At 43.4% G+C, this 27960-nt stretch overlaps 1 protein-coding gene across 4 annotated transcripts in view; it reads left to right on the top strand.

Moving 5' to 3' along the window:
- The window catches only part of LOC127572676 (coiled-coil domain-containing protein 171-like), a 497458-nt gene that overhangs the window by 121255 nt on the left and 348243 nt on the right, over nucleotides 1-27960 (top strand). The window lies entirely within an intron of this gene.

The raw sequence follows: 27960 nt of genomic DNA, 5'->3' as shown, positions 1-27960 counted from the left end.
TGGAGACCTATAGTACAATCCCAACAAGCTGATCACCCTGTTCTTATTTCTCGGCTCCACCTATAAAGCCTCACTGGATGATCCTTCAGTAATTTCAGGACTCAACACCTCCCTCTGTAACTGGATCCTTGACTTTCTAACAAACAGACCGCAATCAGTGAGGATAGGCAGCAATACCTCTGGCACGATTATTCTCAACACTGGTGCCCCACAAGGCTGCATCCTCAGCCCTCTACTCTACTCCCTATACACTCACAACTGTGTGGCCAGATTCTGCTCTAACTCCATCTACAAGTTTGCAGATGATACCACCGTTGTAGGCCGTATCTCCAACAACGATGAGTCGGAGTACAGGAAAGAGATAGAGAGCTTAGTGGAATGGTGTCATTACAACAACCTTTCCCTCAATGTCAACAAAACAAAAGAACTGGTCATTGACTTTAGGAAAGGGGGCGGTGTACATGCACCTGTATACATCAATGGTGCTGAGGTCGAGAGGGTTGAGAGCTTCAAGTTCCTGGGAGTGAACATCACCAACAGCCTGTCCTGGTCAAATCACGTAGATGCCACAGCCAAAAAAGCTCACCAGCGCCTCTACTTCCTCAGGAGGCTAAAGAAATTCGGTTTGTCCCCTTTGACTCTCACCAACTTTTACCGATGCACCATTGAAAGCATCCTATCTGGATGTATCACGGCTTGGTACGGCAACTGCTCTGCCCAGGACCGCAAGAAACTGTGGAGAGTTGTGGACACAGCCCAGTGCATCACGGACACCAGCCTTCCCTCCTTGGACTCTGTCTTTACCTCTCGTTGTCTTGGTGAAGCAGCCAGCATAATCAAAGACCCCACCCACCCAGAACATTCTCTCTTCTCTCCTCTTCCATCGGGCATGTACCACCAGACTTAAGGACAGCTTCTACCCCACTGTGATAAGACTATTGAACGGTTCCCTTATACAATGAGGTGGACTATGACCTCATGATATACCTTGTTGTGACCTTGCACCTTATTGCATGGCACTTTCTCTGTAGCTGTGACACTTTACTCTGTACTGTTACTGTTTTTACCTGTACTGCATCAATGCACTTTGTACTAACTCAATGCAACTGCACTGTGTAATGAATTGACCTGTACGATCCGTTTGTAAGACAAGCTTTTCACTGTACCTCGGTACAAGTGACAATAATAAACCAATACCAATACCAATCTCTGACTACTGCTGTGACATTCCCCTTAATCAAAAATGCAACTGTCCACCCCCCTCTTTCCTCTGCCTCCATCCCACCTAAAGCAGCTGTACCCTGGAATATTAAACTGCCAGTCCTGTCCCTCCTTTAGCCATGCTTCTGTAATGGCGATAGTATCCCAGTCCCACATAGCTATCCAAGCCCTAAATTCATCCGCCTTACCGGTCAGACCTCTTGCATTGAAATAAATGCAATTTAATGCAATAGTCTTTCCTTGTTCCTTGTAATTCTCTTGCCTGTCCTGCCTATTCAACTTGCTGTCACTGACTTCTGCATCACTTTCCAGCCTCTCATTTGCCTCCCTGATGCTTGGGATCCCACCCCCCTACTAATCTAATTTGAACCCACCCTAGCAGCACAAGCAAATCTGCCTGCGAGGATATTGGTCCCTCTCCAGTTCAGGTGCAACCCGTCCCCCTTGTACAAGTCACCTCTGCCCAGAAGAGACCCCAGTGGTCCAAAAATCTGAATCCCTGCCCATTATACCAATTTTTCAGCCACACATTCATTTGCCTTATTCTCCTATTCTTACCCTCACTAGAGGGATTGGTTTAATTAATTCAGCACAAGATTGTGGGCCGAAGAACCTGTCCTGTGCTGTTTTGTTCTATGTTCTATATACGTATATGTGGTGGCCCTGATACTGTAAAGAGCATATGCTTCCTTGATACTCTTAATTAATATTTCCATTGTGTGATCAAATAATTTGACTGGTAAACAGTACGTTCATATTCCTTTAGCAGAGGTCAGTAACTAGATTGATTATAGGGGATTTGAGGAAATGTTCCTTGATGTCTCGAAAAAACGTAACTTGCAGGAAGGAGTGAAAACCAAGAACTGAGAGGGGAAGAATCAACCAGTCCATTTTGACTCGCTTGGACATGATAGACTGAATGGTCTCCTCTCCCATCTCATTGAAGCTGCTTTGCCATTTTATGGAATCATAGCTAATCTCTAATTTCCTTTGAAAATCAAAATAAATTGCGGATACTAGAAATCAGAAATAGAATATGCTGGAAGTGCTCAGCAAATGAGGCAGCATCTGTGGAAGGAGAAAGAATTTATGTTCTGGGTGTGAGACTCTTCATCAGAACTGGGAAAAAGAAAAACATATGGTTTTCAGTAGCAGAAAAAGTGGGGGAGGGATGGGTAGAACACAGTGAATTTCTGATGTAGTGATTCCAAATGACTTAATGTAGCAGTTAGAACTGGATCACGCTTCTTTGTCTGTGTTGTGTTGCTAATAGCATGGCTGTTGAACATGCCCAGCAGGCCAAACTATACCAGCAGAAAGAGAAAAACTGAGCCAAAATCATAGATGAATGATTGGCAGAAATGGCTAGTTCTGTTAAAGACAGAGAGAAAGAACAGTTTACTTAAAGTTGGCAAATTTGATATCAAGTCTGGAAGGCTGTAACGTGCCCAGATGAAAGATGAGTTGTTCCTCAACTTTGCATTGGGCCTCATTGTACAATGATCAGAGTGGGATGGAGAATTAAAATAGCAAGGAACAAGAAGCTCAAGTTTGCTGCTGTCAACTTGATACAAGGGCTCTAAACCGATCACCTAATCTGTTTACAGAATGCAATACAGAATACAATGTACAAGAATGAAAGAAGTGTGAGTGAATTACCACTTCAGAATCAGAATCACAATCAGGTTTATTATCACTGATATATGTTGTGAATTTTGTTGTTTTGCAGCAGCAGTACAGTGCAAGACATAAAGACATAAAAATTACTATAAGTTACAAAAATAAATAAATAGTGCAAACAAGGAATAACAAAATAGTGTTCATGGACCATTCAGAAATCTGATGGCGGAGGGGAAGAAGCTGTTTCTGAAATGTTGAATGGGGGTCTTCAGGCTCCTGTACCTGCTCCCCGATGGTAGTAATGTGAAGATGGTCCTCAATCATGGATGCTGCCTTTTTGAGGCACCACCTCTTGAAGATGTCCTCGATGGTGGGGAGGGTTGTGCCTGTGATAGAGCTGGCTGAGTCTACAACACTCTGAAGCCTCTTTCGATTCTGCTCATTGGAGCCTCCATACCAGGTGGTGATGCAAGCTGTCAGAATACTCTCCACCTTACATCTGTAGAAATTTGCAAGAGTCTTTGGTGTCTTACCAAATCTCCTCAAACTCCTAATGAAGTACAGCTGCTGGCGTGCCTTCTTCATGATTGCATCAATGTGTTGCACCCAGGATAGATCCTCTGAGATGTTGACACTCAGGAACTTGAAGCTGCTGACCCTTTCCACTGCTGACCGCTCAATGAAGACTGGTGTGTTTTCTCCCAACTTCTCCTTCTTGAAGTCCGCAATCAATTTCTTGGTCTTGCTGACATTGAATGTGAGGTTGTTGTGTGACATCACTCAATCAGCCCATCTATCTCACTTGGAAAGATTGTTTGAGTCCATGGATGGTGGGAATGGTGGAGCTGAAAGAATGGGTGTTGCTTGGGAATGTGCCATAAAATGATGAATGGTTGGTCAGGATAGTCATGGCACATTCCCATGCAACCTTCCATGAAGTTCTGCTTTTCTAATGTCTAAATTCTGACTAACACCACCTAGCATTTATTGATATATATATCTTCCAGGTGAAAATTCTGCCAGATATTGCATTTCTTGAAAGGATATTTTTGGTAAAGGTATTTTTGCTTTTGTCCTATGTGTAGGACTTGGTCTCATGGGACAGAAAGATTAGCCTGATCTTAGTTATTTTTAATTGGTTCTCTATGATTTTTTGTCACCAATGGAGATAGCAGCATGCAACCTGTCCAGTTAAAGAAGTTTCAATTATATTTTCAAAATCATCTGATTACAGAGCAAATACCTCAAGCTATATTTAAAAATTTAGGGCTTTGTGAGAGAATGGCAAATATTGTTACCTTGACCTTCATTGAAATGCTCATTTAAACATTTAGTGGGTGGCTATTGGAAAGGAGGTATGGGGATTAGGGGATATTTGGCACTAATGGAGCTGTTAAATTGCTCCCCACTTGAAATTAGTCCACTGTTGTTTACAATTAACATGTTTAAGTATGCCTTGGGAGAAATGAGCTGGCAAACATCGTTTTTATCTTGGAGTATTAGTTTTATTTGATTGACTACCAGTGAATTTCTTCATTAATCTTGCTACGTACTCGGTGAATGTCCCTTTAAGATAGAGTACTACTACTAGTAGTAGTAGTAGTAGTAGTAGTAGTAGTGTGTGTGTGTGTGTGTGTGTGTGTGTGTGTGTGTGTGTGTGCGCGCGCGTGTGTGGCGTGCTTACGTCAACAGAAGATAAAGGACGTAATGACGTTGTTGGAGAAGTCAGTCAGTCGAAGAGGGAGAGAGAGAGAGAAAAGGGAGAGAGACACCAGCCTGCTAGTTTCTCTATCGATGGATGAGAAACAATAACTGTGTCTGTTACTGCAAATCCACAAATGAAAATTGGATGTAATCCGGTGGAGTTCACTTTGTTGCTGACCTGTAGAAGGAAACAGGTATTTGTGTGGACGACCACGATTCGGATGCTTTTCAGGGTGAGGAAGTCACTACTGAGTAAACACTGAAGTGTCGTTTGGGTTCCATCGTGGAACATTTGGATTTCGTAATTACTCTCTCTATGTTCTCTACATCCAAGTCTTATCTTCAGTCAACGGTGGTGGATGAAGAAGCCTTTGCTCATGTTTCACCTTATGGCTTGTGGAACTGAACTTTAAGAACCATTCCTGGACTTGGAGGTTGGGACTTTGCCACACACACACACAAAGAGTTTAGTTTTTGGGGTTAATGTTCAAGGTTTAACATCTTTGAATTTCTAACATACTAACATTTTTACTTCTATTTTTCGTATTATTATAAGTAGTGATTAATAAAATAGTTTTTAACACTGAATCATGACTTAGTGTGTCTCTTTTGTTGCTGGTTCGTAACAATCTGAATAAAATACTTGCATTTAATTAATAAAGCGTATTTCTATCACTGACCCTAGATTGGGTCATTAATCCCATCATTTGATTGATGACAGTGATGAATGTTTAGTGAATTTATCCTACGTCTAAGCCTACAAATCTAAAATTTAATTGGTGAAGCTTTACTTGTGAGCATTGAAATGGCTTTCTTGAAAGCAGTACCTTAGGATAGATCTTTTCTATAAGACTGAACAGTTTTGTATTTAAGTGGATGTATGAAGACATCATTCAGAACTGGGCAGATAAAACAATGGTAACAGTTTGGATAGGTGCATATTTGGCATGTTACTGTGTTTTCTTCTTTGAACTTTTGAAGATTTGAGGGATAGGTTTATGGAATGGAATATATATATTATTTTATATTTCCTGACAACGTAGGCAGTTTCCCATAGAATCTATGCCAGTTGTCAAAGTAATCCCATCAATCCCATTCTCCCTCTTATTTCTCTGTAATAATCCTCAAATGTCCATAAACTTGTATGCTTCCCCTCCCAATTGTCTCTTCAGCCATCTACACTATGGATAATTTTTAGTACCATTTAATTTAACAACCACAAGCCTCAACCTATCTCTTTCTCCTCTCCACCTTCTCTACAACTTAAAACTTTTTTTTTTGTTTTTCCCAATCCCTATGAAGGGTCCTTTTCCTTGAAACATTAGCTCTGTTTCTCCTTCCACAGACACGGCCTAACCTGCTGACTGTTTCCAGCAATTTTTATTCTTGTTTCAGATTTCTAGTATTGGCAGTTTTTTGGATTTTCATTTACTGTTGTATTCTCCACCAGTTGTCTTCCAGCCATGCCAACCTTGAAGTTCTCCTATACCCTCTCTGGTATGATTTTTGTCTGTCGCTTTTGCCATGTTTATAAGATAAGATCTTTATTAGTCACATGTACATCGAAGCACACAGTGAAATTTATTTTTTGCGTAGTGTTCTGAGGGGCAGCCCTCAAGTGTCGCCACGCTTCCGGCACCAACATAGCATGCCCACAACTTCCTAACCTGTACGTCTTTGGAATGTGGGAGGAAACCGGAGCACCCGGAGGAAACCCACGTAGACACGGGGAGAACGCTCAGTAGTTTTTGTTTCTCTTCTTGTCTTTGACAAGGTTCTTACTAAAACTAGTCTTTATAGTGACATCCTTCTTGGGAAATGACTTTGGCTCCAATTCATTCCCATGTAGATTCCAACTGAAACTCCACTCTTCACAATTAGGACACACCTAGGATCAAACACATACGTCCAATCTATCCGGCATTTTTCATCACATTGTGAAATCTACACTTATGCAATGCATGTATACCCTTGACCACTCTCTGCAACAATGCTGACGCGCTGTCTCAAAGCTGCTGTGGACTGTTTCAGTTTATTAATTGCCTCTCTCCACATTCCCAGTCTTGTAGTGCCGTAGCTCTGCATTGGCCACTTGTACTTCCTGCCCAAAATCCACAAGTTGAACTATTGCTTCTTTCTGCTCTTGTGTCACCAAATTTAGTTCTTTCTATATTGGCTCCATCTTTATGCTGCTGGTCCAATCCCTTCTCATGTACATCTGTGACACTTATGATGCACTCTGCCATTTTGACAGTTCCCAAGTCCCTAGTCCCAACCTGCTCATTCTTATTGGATGTACAACTGTTCTACACCACCATCCCACATTGGAAGGGTCTGAGGGCTTCCATGAACGGAGGCCCAATCAGTTCCCCTCCACCAACATGGTAATTTGCTTGGCTGAACTTGTCTTCTTAATTAAACTAGTTGTTCATTGCACTCACTGTTGCATGGGGCCCACTATGTCCCACAAAAAAGTCGGTCTTTGTTTCAGTCCTACTTCCAGTACATTGATGACTTACTTGGTGCTACTTCCTGCGCTCATACTGAACTTGAAAATTTCATTACATTTGCTGCCAATTTCTACCTGACTCTCACCTTTTTTCTGGTTCACCTTTCACACTTCACCTTCAGGATTTTTCCACCATTCCATGGCCACACAAGTTGATAGGCTGGTAAAGAAGGCATGCTTGCCTTTGTTAGTCGAGGCATTGAGTTCAAAAGTCAGGAAGTTATGTTGCCGCTTTATGAAACTCTAGTAAGGCCGCATCTGAAGTATTGCATTCATTTCTGGTCACCCCATTATAAGAAGGATGTAGAGGTTTTGGAGAGGGTACAGAAGAGGTTTACTAGGATGCTGCTTGAATTAGAAGGCATTAGCATTCAGGAGAGGTTGAACAAACTTGGGTTGTTTTCTCTGTAGCCGCAGAGGCTCTGGGGAGACCTGATAGAAGTTTACAAAATTATAAAAGGCGAAGACAGGAGGTATCTTTGTCTCAGGTTTGAAATGTCTAATATTAGAGCGTATGCATTTAAGTTGAGAGGGTGAAAGATCAAAGGAGATTTGCGGGGCAAGTTTTTTTTTATGCAGAGAGTGGAAGGGTGCCTGGAGTTTACTGCCAAGGTGGTAGTGGAAGCAGATACAGCTTGGCCAGGCCCTTTGGCCCAACAAGTCCCTGCCTGAACATATTGTACACCTAGCTAGTCCCAATTTCCTGCATTTGGCCCATGTCTCTCCAGGCCCCTCCCCTTCATGTACCAATCCAAGTCCTTCTAAAATGATACCTGCCTCAACTAGTTCCTCTGGCAGCTCATTCCGTACACTCACCACCCTCTGTATGGAAAGGTTGCCCCTCAGGTCCGTTGTAAATCTTTCCCCTCTCACCCTAAATCTGTGCCCCCTAGTTTTAGACTCCCCTATCCTGGGGAAAAGACTCTTACCATCCACTTTATCTATGCCTGTCACAATTTTAAACACTTCCATAAGGTTGCCCCTTATTCTCCTTTGTTCCAAGGAATAAAAACCTAGCTTGGCCAACGTCTCCCAATAACTCAGGCCCTCTAGTTCTGGCAATATCTTTGTAAATCTTCTCTGCATTCTTTCCAGTTTAACCACATCTTTCCTGTAACAGGGTGACCAAAACTGTACACAGTACTCCAAATGCACCCTCACCAATGACATATATAACTGCAATATAATGTCCCAACTCCTATACTCAATGCCCTGATTGATAAAGGCCAGCTAAACACCTTTTTCATCGCCCTGTCTACGTGTGACACTGATTTTCAATGAACTATGCACTTGTACTCCTAAGTCCCTCTGTCCCATTACACTCCCTAGTGCCCTACCGTTCCTAATATAAGTCCTACTCTGGTTTGACTTTCCAAAATGCATCACCTCACACTTACATGTTTTGAAATATATTTGCCACTCTTCGGCCCACTTCCCTGGCTGATCAAGATCCCCTTGTAATGTACAATAACCTTCTTCACTATCAAAACACCTCCTAATTTCGTGTCATCTGCAGACCTGCTGATCAAGCCTCGTGTGTTCACATCCAAATCATTTTTATAAATAACGAATAACAAGGGTCCCAACACTGACCTAGGTGGCACACCACTCATCACCAGTCTCCATTCTGAGCAACAACCTTCAACCACCATCCTCTGCTTCCTAGAGGCGATTAAGAGGCACTTAGATAGGCACACAAATATGCATAGCATGGAGGGATATGGACCATATGCAGGCAGAAGGGATTAGTTTAGTTAGCTGTCATTAGTTGAATTAGCTTGGCACAACATTGTGGGTTGAAGGGCCTGTTCCTATGCTGTACTGTTCTGTGTTTATATCTGGAGAAAGGCTTTCCACAAACATCCATCAAAATGCAACAGACTCCCATAACTATCTTGACTATACTTCCTCTTACCTGCCTTCTATAAGGACAAAATTCCATTTTTCAAGTTCCTCTATCGTTGTTGTATTTGCTGTGATGATGAGGCTTTCCACATGGGAGTCTCTAAAAAGGTCTTCACTTCCTGAACTGTGGCTTCTCCCTGCCATTGACAACATCTCACCTATTTCCACACTTCTGCTCTTGCTTCTCTTTCCTTGGACAGGGCAAAGAAGGTGTTACCCTGATCCTCGCCTTCCATTTCACAGCCACCATGTTCTAGGCATTGTTCTTTGCAATTTCTGCCAACTCCAACAAGATTTTGTCACTAGGTGCACCTTCTCTTTTCCCCTTTCAGCATTTCAAAAGCACTTCACGACAACCTGGTCTGCACTTTTGTCCCCATCAAATACTCTCCATCCTATAATACTTTGCACTGCAACTGCTTAGATGCAACATCTGCTCTTAGACCTCTTCCCTTCCCACCATCCAGGTACCCAAGAGGCAGCAATTCAGTTGCACTTCTTCCATTCTTGTGTACTGCATTTGTTCACAATGTGGTCTCCTCTACATTGGAGAAACCAAATGCAGATTGCATGATTGCTTTGCAAACTGGCTGTATGTCATCTGTTTTTTACTACTTCTTCATTAGCATACCTAGACCTGATATTTGCAACAAGTAACATACCCCTAACTGTCCCCATCAAAAACTCAACTCCATAGCAACACTGGCCTCAACTTCTCACAGGCACTCCCTTTGTCATAGAGCAATACAACAAGAAAACAAGCCCTTCAGCCCAACTCGTCTGTGCTGACCAAAATGTCCATCTAAGCTAATCCCATTTGCCTGTGTTTGACCCGTATCCCCCTAAATCTTTCCTATCTATGTACTTATTCCAAATGCCTTTAAAGACAAAAGTTCTTATTGTACCTGCCTCGGCCACTTCCCCCGGGATCTCATTCCATATATGTACCACCCTCTGCATGAAGAGGTTGTCCCTCAGATCTTAAATCTTTCTCCTCTCACCTTAAATCTATACCCTCTAGGTACTGATTCCCTTTTCCTGAAAAAAAGACTGTGTGCATTCACCCTATCTATGCCCCTCATGACTTTATACACCTTTATAAGGTCACCCCTCAGTCTCCTACACTCCAATGAATGAAGTCCTAGTCCATCCAACCTCTCCCTGTAACTCAGGCCCTCAGTCATAGAACATAGAACAATTACAGCACAATTCAGGCCCTTCGACCCACAAAGCTCTGCCGAACATGTCCCTACCCTAGAAATTACAAGGCTTACCCATAGCCTACTATTTTACTCAGCTCCGTATACCTATGTAACAGTCTCTTGAAAGACCCTATCGTATCCGCCTCCACCACCGTTTCCAGCAGCCCATTTCATGCACTCACCACTTTCTGAGTAAAAAAGTATATCTACTCCCCAGCACCTTAAAGCTATGTCCTCTTGTGGCCACTAATTCAGCCCTGGGGAAAAGCCTCTGACTATCTACCCTATCGATACCTCTCATCATCTTATACACCTCGATCAGGTCCCCCCTCATCCTCCGTCTCTCCAAGGAGAAAAGGCTGAGTTCCCTCAACCTGCTTTCATAAGGCATGCTCTGCATTCCAGCCAGCATCCTTGTAACACAGACACCATGTTCTGGCAACATTCTCGTAGATCTTCTTTGCACTCTTCCCATCTTAGTTATGTCTTTCGTATAACAGGGTTACCAAAACTGTACACAGTATTCCAGGTGTGGCCTCACCAACATCTTGTTCATAATGTCCTAACTCCTATACTCAATGCCCTGACTGATGACGGCCAGCAAACCAAACGCCTTCTTCACCACCCTGTCTACCTGTGATGTCATTTTCAGGTAACTGTATGTACTTGTACTCCAAGATCCCTCTGTTCTATGAGACTCCCCAGGGCCCTAGTAGGGCCACTGTACTCTGGTTTGTCTTCCCAAACTGCAACACCTTGTGCTCATCTAGATTAAACACTGTTTGCGCTTCCTCAGCCCACTTGTGAGCTGATCAAGATCCCCTTGTAATTTTGATATTCTTCTTCATTGTCTATGATACCACCTATTTTGGTGTCATCTGCAAATGTACCGACCATACCTTGTGCATTCTCATCCGAAATGTTTATGTAAATGACAAACAACAATGGGCCCAACACTGATCCCTGTGGTACAACATTAGTCACAGGCTTCTAGTCCGAAAAATAACCTTTTACCATCACTCTTTGCTTCCTATCATCAAGCCAATAATGTATCCACTTGATCTACCCCTGAGTCCCATGTGATCTAACCATTCTTAACTGTTTCTCTCCTATCTATTCCAACCCCATCATCTGTGCAATTTTAGACTCTTTTTAAAAAAAAGTCTCATTTCCAGTTCTGATAAAAGGTCTTTAACCTGAAATACTAACTGTTAATTATTTATTGGTGAACTGATCAGATAGGGATGTTGAAAAGTGAGATTAGGAATTACATAACCATTTCTAAAATAAAAGGGAAAAATATTAAATACATCAAATTTGGAATGAGCCTGTTAGTCTGGATAAATTATTGCAAATGTAATGAAATTATAAAAGGATATAGTTTGGACATGACAGGTCGTCTCTTGTGCTGGAACCATTTTATGATTGTGTGACTATGCTGAGGACTGGCAGACAGCTAATGTTATACTGATATTTAAGAAGGAAGAGAGGACTCACCTGGGAAAAGTTGACCAGTTATTTCATCGTTGGTAGTGGAGAAAAATGTGATCTCTACTGAAGGAGACATTTTTAAATGGATCTGATGTATTTAGCAAGAATATCTTCTCTTGACAGTATTTATTTCATATGAAATAATCCCTTGTGTATAGAGTTGCTGGAAGGTACTTAAGGGAATTAAGAGGCCAAACATAGAGGTCATGAAATATCCTTGGCAGGTAAGATTAAGGAGTAAGCAGATAGCTAGGGAAAGAGAGGATTCCCTTATGAACCAAAGGGTAATCTATGTGTGGAACCAGGGCATGTGGGCGAGGTCCAAAATGACTACCTTTCATTTGTATTCACCAAGGAGAAGGACGTGGAGGATAGTGAGTTGTGGAAGGGATAAAAACATAGTACTGGAAGAGGTCAGCAGGTTAAGCAGCATCTGTGGAGGCAGAGGGACGGTTGCTGTTTTGGGTCGGGACCCTGCATCAGGACTGAGAGTGTATAGGGAAGATAGTGAGTACCCAGAAGTCAGAGACAGGCTGGTAGGGTGATAGATGGCATCAGATAAGGGAGGGATAATGGGCAGATGGAGCCATGTAGAGGATTTAGAGGGGATAGCAAAGGTGAATCAAAGGAAAAGAAACCCAGGTAGGTAGGTATGTGAATGATGGGCAGATGGAACCAGGTGGGGGCGGATAACGAGTTCAGGTAAAGAAGGAGGAGAGTGATGAGTCTAGGTAAAGAAGAGGGAAGGGATGGACAAGGTGAACAAAGGGAGCTAGAACTTGGGTGGACTGGCAGGAGTGGGAGAGGAACATGGGGGTCCAGGTTACCTGAAATAGGAAAATACAATGTTCATACAATTCTTGAGTCATAGGCTTCTCAAGTGAACTTGAAGATTTTGTTCTAGTTGGTGTTTAGCCTCACCAAGGCAGTGGAGAAGGAAGAGAACAGACAAGTTGGTGTGGGAATGGAGAGGGGAGTTGAAGTGACATGCAACTGGAAGCTCATGATAACTGTTACGGCCAGAGCTTGGGTTGAGCTGTTGACAGTGCAGAAGAGTGCCAGAATGTTGCCTGGATTGGAGGACTTTACTTCTGGGGAGAGATTGGATCGGCTGGTCTTGTTTCCCCTGCAGTGAAGGAGGCTGAGTGATGACCTGATAGAGGTATAAGATTAACAGGTATAGGAGATGGTAAACAGTCAAAATCTTTTTCCCATGGTAGGGGCATCAAAAACAAGAGGGCATCGGTTTAAGATGAGAGTTTTAGAGGGTATCTGAAGGGAACCATTTTTACACAGAGTGGTTGATATCTGAAATATGGTGCCAGAGGAGGTGGTGGAATCATTTACAATCACTGTGTTGGAGATGTTTAGACAAGACATAGACATATACAGACCTAAAGTGGGCAAATGGAATTAGTGTAGATGGCATAAAGGTTGACATGGATGTAGTGGGTTGAAAGACCTCTTTCTTGCTGTGCAACTCTGACTCCAAAGTTTTTTCATCCAATTCTAATTCTATGGAATGACGTTTAAACAATTCAGAAAGCTACATGCCAGCCAACAGAATAGATTGCTGAACAGGGGAAACATTTATTACTTGTAAAAAGGGCTAGGTGCGTAAAAAAAAACTGGATCCAATTTCCCAACTTGACCTGGATCCCATGAACTCTTATCTTTTGGACTATTCTCCCATGTGCGACTGTGTCAAAAGCTCATTGTGCCCTCACAATGAGGGACTGTGCCCTCATTTTGTCACCTATTCAGAAAAATTTAGTCAACTTGGTCAGACACGTCCCACTACAAAATCATGCTTTGATTAATCCCTGCCTTTCTATGTGCAGATTAATCCTGTCCCTTAAAATTTTTTTCCATTAACTTCCTAGCCCTGGAATTAGACTCACAGGCCATTTTTTTTTTACCTGGTTTATCCATACTGTTCTCCTTGAATAAGGGTACCACACTTGCTGTCCCGTAATCATCTTGTACTTCATCCGCAGAAAGTGAGATTTAAAAGTCCGTCAGTGCCTCAGGAATCAACTCCCCTGCCTCCCTTAGCAGCATTTGATATATTTCATCAGGTTATGAGGATTTATCTAACTTTAAGCCCACTAAAACATTTAATATCACCTTTCTTAACAATAAAATGTTCTGGAATTTAATCATCCCCTTCCCTAATTTCCTTAATACAGATTTTCCTTAATACAGATAAGAAGTAGCCTCACCAAGGCAGTGGAGAAGGAAGAGAACAGACAAGTCGGTGTGGGAATGGAGAGGGGAGTTGAAGTGACATGCAACTGGAAGCTCATGATAACTGTTATGACCAGAGCTTGGGTTGAGCTGTCGACAGTGCGAAAGAAGTATTCACTTAAATCCTCACCCACATCCTCTGCCTCCATGCAGAGATTGTCAGATTGGTTCTCTTTACCTGGTTACTGTCTTGCCCTTCATATATACATTAAATACTTTGGGATTTTCCCTAATAGTGTCATTCAGCGTAGAAACAGGCCATTTGGTCCATCATGTCCATGCCAACTAGTGGGCATGCATCCATATTAATTTCATCTCCCATCACATTGCCCATAGCATTCAGTGCCTTGGTGATTCACGTGTTGGTTTAGGCACATCTTAAATGTTGTCAGTAACTCTGCTTCCACCACTCTGACTGAAAGTGCATTCCAGATATTCACTACTCTCTGGGTGCAAAATATCCTCCTCAGATCCTCTCTAAATTTCTTACCCTTTATCTATGCCCTCTGGTTTTATTCAGCTCTGATAAGGGGAAAGTTTCCTTCCATTTACCCTGTCTGTACCCCTCATAATCTTATATACCTCAACCTCCTCAACTCCAGGAAAACAGACTTGGCCTCTCCAGTCTCTCCTCATAACTGAAACACTTCATCCAGGCAACATCCCAGTGAATCTCCTCTGCATCCTCTTTAGCGCTATATCTTTCCTGTAGTGTCGTGACCAGAACTGCGTGCAGTACTCCAGCTGAACTGTGACCCATGTTTTATAAAGTTCGAGCATAATCTCCTGGCTGTTGTATCCATTGCCCTGACTAATGAAGGTCAGCATCCCATATGCCTTCTTAACAATGTTATCTACCTGTGCTGCCACCTTGAAGGATCTTTGGACTTGTGCTCTAGGGTTCATCTATTCCATAATACTCCCTACTTCATGGTGTATGTCCTAGCCTCATTTATACTCCTAAAATGCATCATCTCGTATTTGTCTGGATTAAACTACATCTGCCATTTCTCAGCCCACATCACTAATGCATCAACATTACCCTGTAGCATACTGTCAACAATTCTACTAATCTTTGTGTCATCTGTGAAGTTTCTGATCCACATCCAAATCATTCATGTATATAACAAACAGCAAGGGTTCAAGCACCAGTCCCTGTGGAACACCATTAATCACAGGCATTCGATCACAAAAACAGCCCTCTACTATCACCTTTTGTCTCGTATTTTCTACCCAATTTTGGATCCAATTTTCAATCGTGTGGGTTCTAACATTTTCAACAAGTCTCCTATTTTGGATCTTGTCAAAGGCCTTACTGTCAACCACTTCTACTGCACTGCCCTTGTCAATACACTTTGTTATCTCCTCAAAAAATTGGTCAGAGTAATCTTGTCTGCAATTGATATATTGTACCTCCTCTTTGCCCTCTTAATTTCTAAATGTGGGGGAATAGTATGAAAACAGTGAGACTCTGTGGTGTCTATATCTGTTTTCACAGCAGCTGTTACAGGTGCTATGTGATGGTAGCATTGCTGATATTCAGCAAACAAATATGCATGTTATTCAGAGTAAATGTCGAAGTCTCTGGACATCCTCCTGCAAGAGCCTGGAGGTGGACACCTCTGTGCTTCTTGTCATCGCCTGCTTTTGGCCAAGCAAACTTGACAGCTTGCAAACCATTTTGCTTTTCATGAAAGCATCCAAGTCATGGTTCTTACCTGGGTTCTTGGGTCAGTATGGATATGTTAATCATTCCTCCTGTGAACTCTCACACCTCATTCCCCATGACTCATGCCAGTTTACTGCCCATTAGTGTCCAATGTACCTCCCTATGTCATAAGTCCCTCTTACGTTATCTGCCATTTTCTGTGCATTATCAGGTGCACTGTGGTCATCGTTGTCGTCATCATTGTCATCATCATCATTATCACTGCATTTCACTTGCATTTCATTATCTCGTTCCATTCTTCCTCTTTTGTAGATGTTCTGTCTTGAAACACTGCAAACAAAAAAAAACAGAAAAGAGTTGATAGGTTAATTAGCTGCTGTAAATCATTCCCAGTGTGTATCTGGGTGGGTAGTAAATCTAGGGAGAGTTGTGTGTGGGGGGAGGGGGGTGGAGAGAGAATAAACATGGGTTAGTGTTAACGGGTGATTGATGGTTGATGTGGACTCCATGCGCCAAAGGGCCAACTCCAAACATCTAGTACTGGTATTGGTTTATTATTGTCACTTGTGTCAAGGTACAGTGAAAAACTTGTCTTACAAACGGATCGTACAGGTCAATTCATTACACAGTGCAGTTACATTGAGTTAGTACAGAGTGCATTGATGTAGTACAGGTAAAAACAATAACAGTACAGAGTAAAGTGTCACAGCTACAGAGAAAGTGCAGTGCAATAAGGTGCAAGGTCACAACAAGGTAGATCGTGAGGTCATAGTCCATCTCATGGTATGAGGGAACCGTTCAATAGTCTTATCACAGTGGGGTAGAAGCTGTCCTTAAGTCTGGTGGTACGTGCCCTCAGGCTTCTGTATCTCCTTACCGATGGAAGAGGAGAGAAGAGAGAATGTCCCAGGTGGGTGGGGTCTTTGATTATGCTGGCTGCTACACCAAGACAACGAGAGGTAAAGACAGAGTCCAAGGAGGGAAGGCTGGTGTCCGTGATGCACTGGGCTGTGTCCACAACTCTCTGCAGCTTCTTGCGGTCTTGGGCAGAGCAGTTGCCGTACCAAGCCGTGATACATCCAGATAGGATACTTTCTATGGTGCATCAGTAAAAGTTGGTGAGTCAAAGGGGACAAACCAAATTTCTTAGAATGTTGAACAGCATAGATGGTAATGAGGGTGATAACTGAATAAAAGGGAGCACAGTGATCAAAATGAAGCATTTCTGGTGAACATTCCTGGTAGATTGTGTATCACTCTGTGGAGAAGGTAGTTTGTGCTCAATGGCCCTTCTTCCCAGGAGGTGGAGCCTGGTCTCGAACATGTGGGTCAGTTGCTGTGCATGAGAAGCTCCCATCCTTTCCCTAAATGGAGCAGATGGTTTTGTGTGTGTCTGTGTATGTGTGTGTGTAGAGCTCATGTTAGCATTTTAGAATCATAGAGTCATACAGCATGGAAACGTGCCCAACTGATCCATGCCGACCAAGATTTCCATCTAAGCTAGTCCCACTTGCCCACGTTTGGCCAATATCCCTCTAAACCTTTCCTATCCATGTACCTGTCCAAGTGCCTTTTAAATGTTGCTAATGTACCTGCCTCAACCTCTTCCTCTGGTAGCTCACTCCATATTCTGGCCACTCTCTGAGTGAAAAGTTGCCTTTCATGTTCCTATTAAATCTCTCCCCTTTCTCAAACCTATGTCCTCTAGTTCTTGATTCCTCAATCCAGGGAAAAAGACTGTGCACGTTCGCCCTATCTATGCCCCTCATAATGTTATACACCTCTATAAGGTCATTCCCCATTCTCCTACACTCCAATGAATAAAGTCCCAACCTGCTCAACCTCTCTCCATAACTCAGTCCCTTGAGCATTTCCTCTGCATACTTTCCAGCTCCATGGCTTCTTTCCTTTAGCAGGATGACCAAAATTGAACACAGTATTCCAAATGCAGCCTCAGCAATGTCTTGTGTAACTGCAACTTAGCATACCAACTTTTATAATCAATGCCCTGGCTGATAAAGGCCAGCGTGCCAAAGGCCACCTTCACCACCTTGTCTACCTGTGATGACACTTTCAGGGAACCATGTACTTGTACTCCAAGGTCCCTCAGTTCTATAATGCTCACTAGGGCCCTACTGTTCACTGTTGAAGTCCTACCCTGATTTGTCTTCCCAAAAATGCAACAGCTCATACTTTTCCGAATTAACCTCCATTTGCCATTCCTCGGCCCACATACCCAGCTGATCAAGATCCCTCTGTAAGTCCTGATAATCATCTTCATTGTCAATGACACCACCTATTTTAGTGTCATCTGTAAGCTTACTTACCATGCCTTGTACATTCTCATCCAAATCATTGATATAGGTGACAAATAGCAATGGGCCTAGCACTGTCGCTAGGGAGCACCACTAGTCACGGGACTCCAGTCTGAAAAACAACCTTCCATGATCACCCTCTCCTTCCTATCGTCAAGCCAATTGTGTATCCAATTAGCTAGCTCTCCATGGATCCCATGTGATCTAACTTTCCATAGCAGCCTACCATGCGGAACCTTATCAAATGCCTTACTGAAGTCCATATAGACCATGTCTACTGCCCTGCCCTCATTGATATTCTTGCTTACTTCTTCAAAAAATTGAAATTTGGGAGACATGATCTCCCATGCACAAAGTCATGCTGACTATCCCTAATCAATCCCTGTCTTTCCAAATGCTTGTGTATGTTATCCCTCAGAATCCCCTCCAGTAACTTACCTACCACAGATGTTAGGCTTACTGGTCTGTTGTTCCCACGATTTTCCTTGCAGACCTTCTTAAATAAAGGCACAACATTAGCCACCCTCCAGTTCTTCCAGCACTTCAACAGTCGCTAATGATGATGTATATACAGTAACTCACAGATATTTGAGCTGAATACTTTGAGCTGGAAAGTATTCCCACAGATATTCCAGATCAGGCCCTGGAGATTTATCTACCTTCATATGTTTTAAGCCATCCAATACCTACTCTGCCGTAATGCCAAGATCTCCCCATTGACTATCTCAAGGTCTGAAGTCTTCATGTCTTTGTTCATGGTAAAAACAGAGGAGATATACTCATTGAGAATGTTACCCATCTCCTGTGGGTCCACAGAAAGATGTCCACTTTGGTCTTTGAGGGGCCCTACTCTCTCTCTAGTTACTCTTTTTCCCTTAATGTTCGTAAAATCTCTTTGAATTCTCCTTAATCTTCTCTGTCAAAGTTCTCTCATGCCCCATTTTTGCCTTTCTTGATTTCCTTCTTGAGTATACTCCTGCAATCTCTATACTCCTTCTGGGATTCACTTAATCCCAGCTGCCTGTAACTGATCCATACCTCCTCTTTTACCTGACCAGAGCTTCAGTATCCCTTGTCATCCAGGATTCCCTACTCCTGCCAGCCTTGCCCTTCACTCAAACAGGAACATGCAGACCTTGAACTTTGGATATCTCACTTTTAAAAGCCTCCCACTTGACAGACGTCTTGTTGCCGGCAAACAGCCTAGTCCAATCAACTTTTGCAAGTTCCTGATTAATACGGTAAAATTTGCCTTGCCCCAGTTTAGAACTTTAACTTGTGGACCAATTCTGTCCCTTTCCATAAATAATTTAAAACTAATAGAACCATGGTCATTCGTCCCAAAGTGCTCCCTCACTGACACTTCAGTCACTTGTCCTACCCCATTTCCCAAGAGTAGGTCAAACTTTGTCCTTTCCCTAGTACGGCCTTCAATAGATTGTGTGAGGAAACTTTCCTGAATAATCTTAACAAATTCCACCCCATCTAAGCCCTTAGCCCTATGGCAGTCCCAGTCTATATTAGGAAAGTTAAATTTCCTCTTAATAACAACCTTAATAATATTCTTGCAACTCTCTGCAATCTCTCTGCATATTTGTTCCTCTAATTCCCATTGACTATTATGGGGCCTATAGCACAATTCCAACAAGGTGATCATCCCTTTCACGTTTCTCAGCTCCATCCATAAAGCATCACTGGACGATCCCTCAGTAAATTTATCTTGGACTACTGCCATGATGTTTTCCTTGATCAGAAATGCAATTCCTCTTTCCTCTACCTCTACCCTGCCTATAGCATCTATACCCTGCCAGTCCTGTCCCTCTCTTAGCTATGTTTCTGTAATGGCTGTAACATCCCAGTCCAACATAGCTAATCATGACCTGAGTTCATCCGCCTTATCTGTCAGGCCTTTTGCATTGAAGTAAATGCAATTTAATCCAACAGTCTTTCCTCGCTCCCTGCCATGCTGCTGTCCGTCTTGTCTACTGACTTTACTGTCATTGAATTTTGTCTCAACCTCCAGCCTCCCATCTGTCTCAATTCTGCTTTGGATCCCACCTTCCTGCCAATCTAGTTTAAACCCTCCTTAGTAGCACTAGCAATAATCTGCCTGTTAGGATATCGGTCCACCTTCAGTTCAGGTGCAACCAGTCCCTCTTGTACAGGTCACCTCTGTCCCAGGTTAGATCCCAATGGTCCACAAATCTGAATCCCTGCCCCTGCACCAACTCTTCAGCCACAGATTCACCTGCAGTATCCTCCTATGGGGAGATTACTACCCTCGAGGTTCTGCTTTTTAATGTCTTTCCTAGTTCCCTATGTTCACTCTGCAGGACCTCGTCCCTTTTTCTACCTATGTCATTTGTGCCACTGTGCACAACGACTTCTGGCTGCTCTCCCTCCCCCATGAGAATGTTCTGCAACTGCTCGGAGATACTCTTGATCCTGGCACCAGTGAAGCAACGCACCATTTTGGAGTTCCTTTTGCAGCAACAGAATCTCCTGTCTGTCCTCCTAATTCTTAAGTCCCCTATCACTATAGCCCTTTCTACCTTCACCCTTCCCTACTGAGTCTCAGAGCCAGTCTGAGCGCCACAGACCTGGCTGCTGGTGCTGGTTTCTCCTGAATGATCATTCCTCCCAATAGTATCCAAAACAGTATACTTGTTTTCAATGGGAATGGCCACAGGGGAATCCTGCACTGTCTGTCTACCCCCTCTATTGGTATTGGTTTATTATTGTTACTTGTACCGAGGTACAGTGAAAAACTTGTCTTGTATACCGATCATACAGGTCAATTCATTACACAGTGCAGTTACATTGGGTCAATACAGAGTGCATTGACGTAGGACAGGTAAAAACAATAATGGTACAGAGTAGAGTGTCACAGCTACAGAGAAAGTGTAGTGCAATAAGGTGCAAGGTCATAACAAGGTAGATCGTGAGGTTATAGTCCATCTCATTATATAAGGGAACCATTCAATAGTCTTATCACAGAAGGGTAGAAGCTGTTCTTAAGTCTGGTGGTACATGCCCTCAGGCTCCTGTATCTTCTACCTGATGGAAGAGGAGAGAAGAGAGAATGATTCAGGTGGGTGGGCTCTACCTTTCCTGGTGGTTATTCAACTGTTGTGACTGACTAAACTGAGCCACACAGAAGCTGTAACTGGTAGATTTAAAAGTATTTATTCACACAGCAGATTCCAGCTCACTTCTCCCGACACAATGTTTTATATTTTTTAAACACAAAGATAACAATAAACAATTATCTACAGTTTCAATGGCTATAATCACCAAGTCATCTTCAACATTTTTAATGCAGATAGGCAACTTCGCAGAATTACGTGTTTACAATGGTAGTACATCCCAACTAGCAGAACTTCTTCTGAATATTCAATACTGGTAGCTAGTCTGAAAGCTTCTCAGCACAAACTCCCCACACTTTTGTGACAGTGTTGAGGGATGGTCCCTGAATATACAACTAACCAGAATATTAAGTGACAAAGTCCTGAACTGTGCATTGAGTGGCAGGGATAAGCCTTTAACAATGTGTTAATGCAGGAGATGGCTGCTTAACTTCTTCCCTGATCTCATCCTGAAGTTTTCCATGAGCACCAATTAACATGAACATTCATCTATTGTCTTCCCCTGCATAGTTTCAATGGCACAGAATCAGCGAATGTCTCACACCTGATGATCAGTTTCAATCGCCTTGAAGTATCGGTTCTGAATGGTTTTATTTCCTGAAGACTCGTTCTGCAATCTCTTCTGTCTTCATTTTAATTGATATCTGTTATCCATACTTTCATAACTCCAGAATAATCCCTAACACTAACTACCTGTAGCCTGCACCCTAGGTGTGACCACCTCACTGAAATTCTCATCTGTGATAGAAACATGGAAAAACTACAGCACAATTCAGGGCCTTTGACCCACAAAGGTATGCCGAACATGCCCCTACCCTAGAAATTACTAGACTTACCCATAGCCCTCTATTTTACTCAACTCCATATATCTATCCAACAGTCTCTGGAAAGACCCAATCGTATCCACCTCCACCACCGTTGCCAGCAGCCCATTCCACGCACTCGCCACTCTGAGTAAAAAAACTTACCCCTGACATCTCTGCTATATCTACTCCCCAGCACCTTAAACCTATGTCCTCTTGTGGGCACCATTTCTGCCCTAGGGAAAAGCCTCTGACTATCTACCCGATCAATACCTCTTATCATCTTATATACCTCTATCAGGTCCCCCCTCATCCTCCGTCTCTCCAAGGAGAAAAGGCCGAGTTCCCTCAACCTGCTTTCATAAGGCATGCTCCGCCTTCCAGTCAGCATCCTTGTAAATCTCCTTTGCACCCTCTCTATGGCTTCCACATCTTTCCTGTAGTGAGGTGACCAGAACTGAGCACAATACTCCAAGTAGGGTCTGACCAGGGACCTATATAGCTGCAACATACCTCTCGGCTCCTAAATTCAATTCCCCGATTGATGAAGGATAGTACACCATATGCCTTCTTAACCACAGAGTCTACCTGTGTAGCCACTTTGAGCGTCCTATGGACTCAGACCCCAAGATCCCTCTGATCCTCCACTCTGCCAAGAGTTCTACCATTAATACTATATTCCGCCATCATATTTGACCTACCAAAATGAACCACTTCACACATATCTGGGTTGAACTGCATCTGCCACTTCTCAGCCCAACTTTGCATCCTATCTATGTCCCTCTGTAACATCTGACAGCCCTCCAAACTATCCACAACACCCTCAACCTTAGTGTCATCCGCAAACTTACTACCCCCCCCCCCACCCCCACTTCCTCATCCAGGTTATTTATAAAAATCACAAAGAGTAAGGGTCCCAGTACAGATCCTTGAGGTACACCACTGGTCACCTACTTCCACTCAGAATACGACCCTTCAACAACTACTCTTTGCCTCCTGTGGGCCAGCCAGTTCTGGATCCACTCTGCAATGCCCCCTTGGATCCCATGCCTCCTCACTTTCTTCATGCATGGGCTACCTTATCAAACGCCTTGCTGAAATCCATATACACTACATCTGCTCTCCCTTCATTGATGTGTTTAGTCACATCCTCAAAAAATTCAATCAGGCTCGTAAGGCAGGACCTGCCCTTGACAAAGCCATGCTGACTGTTCCTAATCATATTATACCTCTCCAAATGTTCATAAATCCTGCCTCTCAGGATCTTCTCCATCAGCTTACCAACCACTGAGGTAAGACTCACTGGTCTGTAATTCGCTGGGCTATCCCTACTCCCCTTCTTGAATAAGGGAACAACATCCGCAACCTTCCAATCTTCCGGAACCTCTCCCATCTCCATAGACGACGCAAAGATCATCGTCAGAGTCTCTGCCGTCTCCTCCCTCGCCTCCCACAGCAGCCTGGGGTACAGCTCATCCGGTCCTGGAGACTTATCTAACTTGATGCTTCCAAAAGTTTCAGCGCCTCCTCTTTCCTAATATCTACATGCTAAAGCTTTTCAGGCCACTGCAACTCCCCACTACAATCCCTCAGATCTTTTTCCGTAGTGAATACTGACGTAAAGTATTCATTAAGCACCTCCGCTATTTCTTCCGGATCCTCTCAGAGTTCTGGGTGATCTTAAGTGTGTCCAGCTCCAGCTCCTTAACATGTTCAGCTAGGAGCTGCAGTTGGACATGATTCCCACACGTCTCATCCTTCCAGCTTCCCTGATCTCCCACTTCCTGTAGGACGAGCGTACCGCTGCCCTAACTGCCATCTTAATGCACTAAGTGTGAAAAGTAGAGTTGAATCAATAGAATCATAGGAAGTACAGCACAATACAGGCCCTTTGGCCCACAATGTTGTGCCGACCTTTAAAACCTTGACTAAAAACTATCTAACCCCTTCCCCCCACATATCCCTCTATTTTAAATTCCTCCATCTGTTTATCTAGCAATCTCTTGAACTTGACCAATGTACCTGCCTCCACCACCGCCCCAGGCAGCGCATTCTAAAATTTAAATTTAAATTTTAAATTTTTAAATTTTATTTACAGCGTGGTAACAGGCCCTTCCGGCCCAACGAGTCCGCGCCACCCATTTAAACCCAAATTAACCTACCTATACGTCTTTGCAATGTAGGAGGAAACCGGAGCACCTGGAGGAAACCCACGCAGACACGGGAGAATGTACAAACTCCTTACAGACAGTGACGGGAATCGAACCCCGATCGCTGGCGCTGTAACAGCATCACGCTAACCGCTACGCTACTGTGCCGCCCCATGCCCCAACCACTCTCTGGGTAAAAAACCTTCCTCTGATATCTCCCTTGAACTTCCCACCCATTACTTTAAAGCCATGCCCTCTTGTATTGAGCATTGGTGCCCTGGGAAAGAGGTGCTGGCTGTCTACTCTTATCTATTCCTCTTAATATTTTGTATACCTCTATCATGTCTCCTCTCATCCTCCTTCTCTCCAAAGAGTAAAGCCCTAGCTCCCTTAGTCTCTCCTCATAATGCATACTCTCTAAACCAGGCAGCATCCTGGTAAGTCTCCTCTGCACCCTTTCCAACGCTTCCACATCCTTCCTATAATGAGGCGACCAGAACTGGACACAGTAAGTGTGGTCTAACCACACTTAGACCTTAGTTGTGCTTATCTTGACTCTTTCCTCTGCTCAGTCTCTTCACCAAAGCTTCACAGCCAATGCCTCAGCACTTTGGTCTCAAACTAGGCCACTCGCAAAATGGCTGCTCTGCTAGAGCCTGACTTCCTTTTATACCTGCAAAACAAGCTTTAAACTCTGCAGTCTCCTCCCTTCTGCTGCTAAGTCTGCTGGGCCTCAAAAAACAATGAGAAATACAAATTTATGAGATTGTGAGAGTCCTTCTGATAGGGTGCAGGTATCCTCTTTCTACTTCTCACCTCCTTCCTGATCTCTGCCTTGGCCAACAGGATTTGATATTTCTTTGAATGAAATGTGGAGCTGTCTTCCCAGTGGTAGCCATTATGCACAGTTCTGCCGTCTGGCTGCCATGGGTGTTTTAAGGGCTGATTCCCTTCTATGATTGCTGCTTTAATCTGGTCCAGATCTTTACCTGGAGCCATGCAGGTTCCATTTTGTGCTGTTTCTATTTTAAGCAAGTTTCATGTCGGGTATCTTTCTTTGAAGCAGCCCCTATGAAGAGATGACTTGCCTCTTTTCAGGTTCTCTCACTGCAGTCTGCCCCACAGATGGAGTGGAGGTGCCTGACAGGGCTGATGGGTGGGTAGTTTGTGAAACGGTGCACTCCTTTCTCCACTTGCATGAGGCTTCTGCATGCCCCTAACTCACAAGCTTGAGAAGGGCAAGACTGGCAGCTCAATGACAGATAGAAGGGCAAGACTGGCAGCTCAATGTTCCAGTATTTGGATTTTCAGGTGCAATAGAGAGGTAAGGGAGTTGCACTACTGATCAGGAAGAATGTCACAGTGGCACTTTGAGAGGACATCCTGGGGAGCTCATCCAGTGAAGCAATATGGTAGAGCTCAGGCATAAGAGAGGTACAATCACTATGATGGGGTTATACCTTCCAACAGCAGGAAATAGAGGATTAGATTATGTTGGCAGACTATGGAAAGACGTAAAAACGACAGGGTTAGTTGTAGTGAGTGACTTTAATTTACCCAGCATGGAGTGAGTTTCCCTTAGTGCCAGAGGCTTAGATGGGGCAGAATTTGTTACGTGTGTCCAAGAGTGTTTCTTGACAGGGTATGTAGATAATCCAAGTAGGGGACGGGCCATACTAGACCTTGTATTAGGAAATGAGTCTGGCCAGGTGATCATAATTTCAGTGGGAGAGCATTTTGGGAACAGTGATCATAACTTCATTAGTTTTCAGTTAATTATGGACTGGACCTCGGGGCAAGTGCTAAATTGGGGATAGGCTAATTTTGATAGTATTGGACAGGAGCTGGAGGTGGTAGATTGGGAGAAGCTGTTGTTATGTAGGTCCACATAGAACATAGAATATTACAGCACAATACAAGCCCTTTGGCCCACGATGTTGTGCCGACACTTTATCCTGCTCTAATATCTATCTAACGCTTCCCTCCCACATAAGCCCTCCATTTCTCTATAATTCATGTGGCTAAGAGTCTCTTCCACATCTGACATGTGGACGTCATTCAAAGCACAACTGGTCAGAATTCAGGACCAACATGTTCATGTGAGGAAGAAAGACCAGAATGGCAGGGTTTGGGGTTCTAGGACAATGAGAGACGTTGCAAATTTGACAAAAAGGGAAAAGGAAGCATTTGTGAGGTTTAAGAAGCTGAAATTGGTCAGGGTCTTTGAGGAACAGAAAGGAAGCAGAAGTGCTAAAAAGGGGCACAAAATGTCCTTGGCCAGTTGAATCCCAAGGTATTTTGTACATACATTAAAAACAAAAGAGTAACTAGGGAGAGGGTAGGACCAGTCAAGGAAGAAGAAGGGAATTTATGTCTAAAGCCAGAGGGCATGGGCGAGCTACTAAACAAGTTCTTTGCATTATTATTTACCAAGGAGAAGGACATGATGGGTAATGAGATCAGGGAGGGGTATGACGATATTCTTGGGCATCTTGATATCAAGAAGAAGGAAGAGGTGTTGGGTCTTTTGAAGACCATTAAGGTGGATAAGTTTCCAGGGCCTGATCTATCCCAGGTAATTGAGAGAGACAGGAGGAGGTGGTGGTAGAAAATGTGACAGCAATGTTTAAGAAGCATTAAGACAGGCATGTGAACAGGCAGGAAATTGAGGGACATAAATCTGCAGTTTAAATTGACATCATGGTTGACACGAGCATCATGGGCTGAAGGGCCTGTTCCTGTCTGTACTGTTCTGTGCTCTCTAGGTGGTTGGGTCTCAAGAGCATCTGGCGGTTAGGGATCATTGCTGCCCAGTAGACCATGAGTTTTGTGCCAGATTTAAGGTATTTATTTGAAATGCCCTTTTCCTTAACCGACAGTGCTGATGCCTTGAAGGCAATAATAAATCTCATCGATATTGTTTGTCTTCACTGAGAGTTAGCTCTTGAGATATTGGAAGAGATTCTATAGCTATATAAAGTGTAAAAGTGAAATGAGAGAAATGATTGATGATGTCTTGGACTGCATACAGATTACCGGGAGGAGGTATTGGTGGCCTTGTCATATTAAGGTAGATATATCCCCAGGGCTTTACTGAATGCATCCTTGGACCTTGTGGGAAGCTAGGGAAGAAATTGCAGAGAACCCTGCAGAGATATTTGCTTCATCTTTGGCCACAGGTGAAGTTCCTGAATGAAGACTGGAGGGTGGTTAATGTTGGACCATTATTTAAGCGGGGCAGCAAAGACAAGCTTGCGAACTACAGGCCAGTGAGTCTGACATCAGTGGTGTGTATTGGAGTGTCACAGGGGTTCGTTCTGGGACCTTCGTTGTTCGTTATTTATATAAATAATTTGGATGTGAATGTACAAGGCATGGTTAGTAAGTTTGCGACTGTTACTAAAATAGGTGGCATTGTAGACAGTGAAGAAGGTTATCAGAAATTATAGTGGAATCTTGATCTGCTAGGTATGTGGGCCAAGGACTGGCAAATAGCTTTCAATTCAGAAAAGTGCAAAGTGTTGCATTTTGGGAAGTCACACCAGGGTAGGACCACTATAGTGTATGGTCAGGTCCAGAGGGACCTGGACGTACAAGTACATAGTTTGTTGGAAACAACATCATAGGTAGATGGTGGTGAAGAAGGCATTTGGCACATTAGCCTTCATCAGTCAGAGCATTGAGTATAGGAGTTGGCATGTTGTGTTGCAGTTGTACAAGATTTTGGTGAGACCGCACTTAGAGTATTGTATACAGTTTTGCTTGCCCAGTTACAGGAAATACATTATTTAACTGTAAAGAGTGCAGAGATTTATGAGGGTGCTGCCAGGATGCGAGGGACTCTGTTATAGGGAGAGGCTGGATAGGCTTGGTCTTTAATCCTTGGAACATAGGAGATTGAGGGGTGACCTTTTAGAGGTGTATAAATTCATGAGGTATATGTATAGGGTGAACACACATGATCTTTTTCCCAGGAAA

Source organism: Pristis pectinata, chromosome 7 (genome assembly GCF_009764475.1).
Source record: "Pristis pectinata isolate sPriPec2 chromosome 7, sPriPec2.1.pri, whole genome shotgun sequence".
Lineage (NCBI taxonomy): Eukaryota > Metazoa > Chordata > Chondrichthyes > Rhinopristiformes > Pristidae > Pristis > Pristis pectinata.
Note: the sequence above shows the minus strand (reverse complement) of the source record. Positions and strands in the feature narration are given on the sequence as shown.